The following is a 7,835-nucleotide window of genomic DNA, read 5'->3' as shown; positions in this document are numbered from 1 at the left end:
CAATTTATAAATGGACAGGAGAATGCCAAATAGAAATTACAAGAAATCTGCTATTACCTCATGTTCACAAAAAGGAAAGAAATTAAGATTTCAGATGATAATCAAAACTGTTCCCATATCATTTGAAATGCAAGTTTGAATGGATAAACATCTCATTCATTAAAAGCAACAGAGACAAATGTGAGAAGCTGTATTATTTTGCTCTAGAGAGATTGACTTTGATATGAGACTGCGTTGGTGAACACTATAAAGCATACACTAAAAATATAACACTATCATGATTTTAGGAAAAGCACAGCATACATTTGCTTATCCACTGACACTTATTTTTAATTATTTCACTTGTTCAATAATTCTTTCATCTGTGACTCAGCTATTTGCATCCAGCACAATCTCAGCAACTATGAATATATGCTGGCTGCTTATCTTTCAAGGTATTTTCCCCACCTTTCTTTTTGCATTTGTAATTAGATGGAAAAAGTAAACAACTCTGCTAGCTAGCACAGTCTAAAAAAATTTCAGTGTTACTCATGAAATGCCATGTCAGAGACTGTTGGCTGAAATTATAAACTTCTCTCAGTAAGTGGAGCTTGCCGCTGATGACAGCATTATTCATGATATGGATTCTGCCTGTATGTACTTCTGTCTGTATTCTACAGATTTCATTTTGTTCAGATGTTTGCACCTTTCATATTAAGGCATTCAGAAGTCAACTTTCTGTGTAGGTAGAATAAGCAGACAACTGCAGGTACTCATCTCTAAAAAAACCAATTACATAATATCTGAAAACTTAAGAAATATAATTCCCACTTACATTTAAGTGTCGCTGCTTTGGTATTTCACCTGTTTACTGTGATTTCACATATGAATTATTAGTGTATGTGCGTACCTTCCATCAAGTGCCCTGGCAGTCGGGTTGGAGTGTTGTATAAAATACTATTACATGGTCTTTTCTATAATCTCATCAGTAGGAGGTTGAGCAGGACCCTCTGATAACCCACACTGGTTATCTTTTTCAACATGTTCCTATACAACACTGTTTCTCAATTTGCAAATTTGGCTTCAAAAGCTCTGTCAGTTGCTATCTCTGTTGTTCAGGAATAGGTTTGTTGATTTACATTGATAAACAAAGATAATGTACAACATAAGCAATGAAGTCAATCTGCAAAGGACAGAATAGGAAAAAGCCTGCAATGTTATCACCATTACACACTACAAAGAGAAATTACAGGCTTATAAAACAAAATAGGGCGAGAAATGGGTTTTATTTCTTTAAATGCATCTCTTCTTGCTATTTACAATATTATGTAGTCTACTATGGCTTGCAATACTGTATTTAAAGAATGTATTTACTGAATACCACAGTGATGCTGAGTGCTAATACCAATGAGAAAGGAAACCGATTCAGCTGTTCTCATTGAAAGCGACTGCACAAACAAAACAATCAAATACTTCTCACATTCCGACAAGCAGAAAAGCAGAGATAATTACACAGAACAAGGCAGGCAGGACTCACCATGACTAAAGCTCCAATGCAGCTGAGGAATCTCTGCCTAACCGCTTTGCAATTTCACCTGAAGTCTGCAAAGCTGTCGCAAGAGGTTTTTCATGGCAACTGTTACTAACAGTGTATCTCTAGCTACTGCTAAAACCAGGTACTTCCTACACTAGGATGCAATATTCCTTCTGATGTAGCAGTTTCCGAACAACTCATAAAAAAGAACCACCTTTGCAAGAGATTCTCTCCCCCTCTAAGATAAACGGGTTAACTTGTAAGGCACCAGCAACCATACGTGCCAACAGGTTCACGGAGCAAGATGACAATTACGATACAGTGGCCGGAACCAATATAGATTACAGGGTAAATGAAAGGTACTTTAAGCTCTGCTTGTCCTGGCAGTTTCTCTACAGGGACACTGCCTTCCTGCCTTCCTTGTACAAGGAATTCTTACTAGGCAGAATTCATAGGCACCGGAGCACTTAAAGCTTCAGCAAGCTCTGTCCTAACATGCCTTCTTTGTCTGCGTTTCCCAAGCAATCTTTTCAAGCCAGAGAGAGCGACCTATAAATATGAGAGTCTGCCTCAACTTAAGAAGGGCTGACATAGTATTTTTGATATTTTATTGTCACAATCAAACTGACAGCTTCATTAGCTGCAGAGCAGATTTGAGACTTTTCTTGCAAATAGTCTTAACTGATGTTGATTCCCCAGCCAAACAAATTTTGAAAAAATACCAGTCATCTTTGAAAACGTAAGTTGTACAGATACAAAGCTCTCAGTCATCATTTTAGCCTTGGATGTGTATTCAATACCAAGCTCAGTGAGTAGTTCCATTGACCACAGTAGACTGCAAATTTCTGCGTGATCAAAGCATTTCTAACTGATCATATTGAGAGTCTTCTTTTCCCACAGATTCTCTACATCTTTACTATGAACTATCTCCCTGCCTCTAAAAACTAAGAACGCTACAGTTTACAGTACAAAAGTCATTAAATAAACTATCTTCTCTAAGGATCATTCCAAACAGTAGGAGTCACATTCCTTAACCATATAGTTACAGACTTAAAGTCTGAGACTGGAGAATATTGTGCAACCTGTTTTTAAGCAAAACTACCCAATCTAGAAGAGAGAGGCAGAGGAAGATAATTAGCAAGGCTTAAAACAAATGAAAAACCAATTACACAACATGACTCCACTGAAAAACTCCTATACTAATATTTATTCTCTCAGAACTTGTATGTATTTGCATTTAACTTCAAAGTTTATGAAAGCAATATTGATGTAACCCTGAGCCTTTGCACAGAGAACCAGTGATTTTAATGGGGTTCCAGACAGGCTCAGAAGTTACCCTGCAGAGCACGGTTAGGGACAAATAAAAGGTGGAGAGAATGGCAAAACTGGCCTCAGGAAAAAAAAAAAAAAAGCTAAATACTAATAGCTACACAAGGATATTTTCAGCTCAAGAGCTGCAGGATTTTAAAGCGCGGGCATTACCTATGTGTGTTTCTGAATTTACCTGCCATTTTTGGAAGGGGGGATGCAATAGCTTCTCTTTTTTAAACTGTTCTTCCTTCCTCTTTCTTAAAAAGGCCCACATAAGGAAACAGAGCAGGAGAGAAGGAACGCAGCGATACCGACACCCTGCTCGGCAGCGGGGACAAGAGCAACACAGTCCACCGAGGTGCAGGTGCAGATATTAGAAGGAATTCACATGAAGTCAGCATAGAAGGATGTCTATATTTGTTCCTGTTTATAGTGCACATTTAAATGTTTTTAAAGCGTACAAAAAAGTTTTTCTGACAGCAAGAGTCTCAGAGGTGGAACAACCCTTATATCTTTTGTATTACACACCATCTTCCTCCTGTGGCGAGCTTTGCACAGAGGCCTGTATAAATACATCCAAGAAAGAACACCTTAAGACTTAAGGTGCACATTTATTGAATGGAACTGCGAAAATATTTAAGGTCAAACTGTGAATGTATCACTAAACATTCTTCTACAGAACCTCCATCAAATAATATAATACTTCAAATCTGTTTAAACACCTACAAGGTTGGGTTTATTTGACCAATTTCAGGCTAGTCACAATAATTTCTGAAATAGAACTGACTTCATGAAGTTAGGATCTTACTCGTTAGCACCACATTGAACTGGTGTTTCAGACAAGATGTTATTAAAACAAGTATTACGAGAAGCCTATGATGTTTAGCCTGGCCTGATTTTATCCATTTGTTTACTGTGATTTCAAAAACTTCGCTGAGAACATCTTCTGAAATCCACAGTACTGCATCGGGACAGTTCAGCATTTTTCAGCATTTAACTGCATGCAAGGTTTTTTAATTGAAATATTACTCTTAAATAAAATGTGGGACAAATCCTACTAAAGGAAAGAGTAAAAAAACAGGTCTTTCCCATACAATATTTTATAACTTTCTGCTCTCAAAAGGTTTTTTTTTTTTTTTTTTAATGTTGAGCACTTCATTTTAGATGGAAATGAAATATCTCCTACTCTAGAAGCCTGCAACTAAAAAAAAGGAAATCTAAGCAGGAAGAACCAAGAATTCTGAAGGCATTTGGAGGTACAGATAGCAAATTAGTGCTGTTAAATACTTTTACCACTATATATTTACACATCTTTTAAGCTCAAACATAACCATTTGGTGATCAAAGTGCAGATGTCCCGTAATCATTATAACCTTCCTTTCTGCTACTATAACACAAACGTATCTCAGTTAAGGCCAGGTTCACAACATGTACAGCAGCAAGCCTGCTAGGGGACCTAATATGTGGGGTCAGCCACAAAAGAGAGTCGGCCACAAAAACTTCTACAGCTCCATACCAGTATCACTGTGTGAACAGATTCAATCTGCCTTACAAGTACTTACACAAAGGGAAACTAGTCAGGATGTCAGTTCTCCCCCAAATCAAAGGCGCAACATAACGAAAAGGCTTTTTCTTTCTTTCTTTTTTTTTTTTAAAAATCACTTACAGATTGACTACAAAATACTATCCATTAAAATGGCTTAGTTTTAAATTTACTTTCCATTCATGCTGCACAGCTACACGTGATCAGAGGCAACAGAGAAATGGTGAAGCTCTAAGAGAGGTTCTAAAGTTCTGCTCTTGGTGTCATCTAAACAGACAAAACCAAAACCATTTGTGGTAAAGCTGTTTTGCAACTCAGTCAGATGGAGTCTCGTAAGAAAATCAGTTTAAAGAAAGCGACCTCAGAGCTACACCTATTGCCCAGTTTGCCTCTATCCACGTTTTCAAAAATCAGGCAATCTAAGACTAAAGCAAACCAACTCAGTCCACTTAAAGAGATACTGAGAAAGAAATTGCTTTAGTGACTCAGACCCTCATCTATCTTAGGAAAAATGAATAGTGAAAATTTCTCACATGGTTGATAATTTCTGCCCACGATTTCACCAAAACAAAGAGGAAACACACAACCTACAATACCAAGCCACCATTTATTAAAACTGCAACTAAAATATTGGACAGCTAATTAGAATTGTCACCAAGTAAAAACAAGTCATTTTTTTCCTTGTCACCAGCACTTCAGAAATACTAATGCTCGCGTATTCTCCTCAGGGTATCCTGTTCACTTTTTCTACTTCACTCTGCTTTAAAGTACTGAAACTCAGCAGTTTACGGTCTGTATTTTTCCACTCTAAATTCAAAACTGTATGGTAACGGCGATTCTACGTTATTGTGTTGATACATATGAAACAATGAAAGTATTTCAGCCTCAGGCCAACGTAAATCACAGTGCAATGCTTAGTCCTTAAACAGTGGTCATGGGTTGGAGCACAGAAGGGAGAAGTGGTAATACTAATAAAAACTCTACGGACAAGGTCTGTACCAGCACCTTCCTTTCACTGCCACAGAAAGTGGGATCATGCTTTGGCAACATTTTCTCGTAGTGGCATACAGACTCTAGAGCCCCTGCTTTCCCTTGGCTGTAGATTGGGACGGCAATTCTCTTCCCCAAAAATCCATGTTATTTTGTTATTTTGTCTGTATATACAATAGATTTTGCCCTTTGGGGTTTTTTGACTCCCACTCACAGCCAATAAACAGTATACTTGGTTTGCAAATAACTTGGCATTATTTCTTTGAATATTGCTTGAACTAATAAATGAAAATATGGTTTACAGATTACCATTTTTTGTATTGCAGGTAGGTAAAAACATCTGGAGTTACTACATATTAGTAACAGAAAGATAAGACAGCTTCATTTTCAGTTTCCCATGCTAGGTACTTTCTTCACTATCTCTTCTCACGCCAGATAGCCTCATAATGTTCACGTTACCACTGCGTTTCAAAAGTGAAACGCTATCTCCTCATTACGCCCAGGCCATTTGCATTCTGATGGTCTGCCCTCACCCGAATATTAGCTATGACACACTGACTACACATGGGAGGGAACAGCTCGGCCAGATTCCAGCAGGAGCTGCACCCGCACGGGAAGTGGGGCCCGCGCGGAAGCCGGCAGGACACGGACCTCACCTCAGGTGCATCCCCAGAAATCTCTTTAGACTGTTTGGGCTCCCTTCTCGAGGGCTGTGGAAGAGATCCACAGCCATTCATTCAAACAAGAGACAGGACTATCAAGTTAACAACATTTGAAAGTCAATCTCTCAGAAAGCAATTAGAATGAAAAAAGCAACGACAAGAAAGGAGGAAAGCTATAGATCCCTTTACAGAAAGGGAAAAAGAAAAAAAGGGCAACTAGGGGGGATGGGAGGGTCTAATTCCAGACTGGGATGAGGGGCAACTCACCCGGGGGAGCAGGGGAGGAAGGCAGGAGGAAAGCCTAACAGCAAAGACTACACAGGAAAAAGGAAAAAGAAAGTAGAGACATGGGAGCTTAAATTCAGGAAACAAGGCAGAGAAAAGGAAAACATGCTACAGCTTGCTATTTTGATGCTAAGTTTTTCACATGTATATTTTTTCCTAGCACAGTAGAGAAGCTTAACAGCAATTACTAACATCTGTGACCCGAAACAATAGCTTAATAGATTTCTCAAAGATTTGACTATCTTGATTAGGCAAGAACCCACTGAAGAGCCATTTGGCCAAACAGCATCCTCCCTTGTTTATCTTTAAATGATCAATTCCAACCAATTCATTTATTTGGTAAGTACATACAAAATAATATGTATTTTTGTAAATRTATGTTTGTAAATAGGCTTTATAAAGAGCTGAAAAGTCAGAAACACAAGTTACCTAAGATGTTGGAATGGTATTTTGAACTCTCTATTTTACTTAAGTAACCATAAGATTTACCCCAAAAGAGGAAATGTCAATGTTTCAAAATAACTGCATATCTATTTACTTGTTTATAGCTATGTATGCTCTAAAACACAAGGCAATCCAAGCCGCGTGTCCATGAATGAAGCTCGCTCTCATATCGATTGCTTGCTTCCAAGCGGGTGCAGCTGGGCGAATGCGCCCAGTGCCAGCAAGGCCGGGCAGCAAAGCCCGCCGGCTCCCTGCTCCTCTGCAGCCGATGCCTCCTGCCCAGCCTCAGGAATCGCACCCGGGCTGCCACTGCCCTTCATGTGCAGAGGCGGCATTCGAGTCACCTGGAACAAGCCAAGAAAGTCATTTCGGAAGTCTATGACTGGCATCACCTACACGAGATATTCTAACAATAAGGTAAATCCATCATGAAATGAATACATAAGTTTAATCAYGGAAAGTTACTCATGGAAAATGGGTAATTCACTTCTTGCATACTTGTACATTTTAGAGAACAAAATGAGGTTTTCCTGAAAACACACCAGGGCAATAGCTTTGCCAGGAAGATGCTTCATCTGGATAAGTCATAGCTACTTTACAGACAAGACTTTTTAAGCCAGTATGAAATTAGATTAAGAGCTCTAACTAGTCAAACTGAGCAAATAAAATATCCACAAATATTTCCTGCTCTGCGATACTACTGGAACCAAGCTGTCTAGAGGAGGCTGTAAGTGACCCAAGAGTCGTACAGAGTTAAATGCGCCTGATTTGTAACAAAGGTAGTTGTTGAGCTGGTAATTTTATACAAGTCTGTAACTATAGAACATAATTACTGGAATTCCATCAAGTCTTGGCTCTTAAAACAGCTGCGAGTTCTTTCCTTCCTGTCCATATATCTTGTGTAATATTTTTTCCCTGAGTATACAAGAATAAAGTGCTTTAGCAGACGTCAGACAGCCTTTAAACCGCCAAGCGTAAGCGGAGAAACTTCAGAGCCCTTTATGAAGTGAAAAAAAAAGAAAAAATAAAAGAATGAAAGTCGAGCTCCAGAAAACGAAGCGGCACGAACCTAACGCAAACAGAGACA

Source organism: Apteryx rowi, unplaced genomic scaffold, assembly GCF_003343035.1.
Source record: "Apteryx rowi isolate R43461 unplaced genomic scaffold, aptRow1 scaffold_27, whole genome shotgun sequence".
Lineage (NCBI taxonomy): Eukaryota > Metazoa > Chordata > Aves > Apterygiformes > Apterygidae > Apteryx > Apteryx rowi.
The sequence above is the reverse complement of the archived record's forward strand: the minus strand, read 5'-3'. Positions refer to the sequence as shown.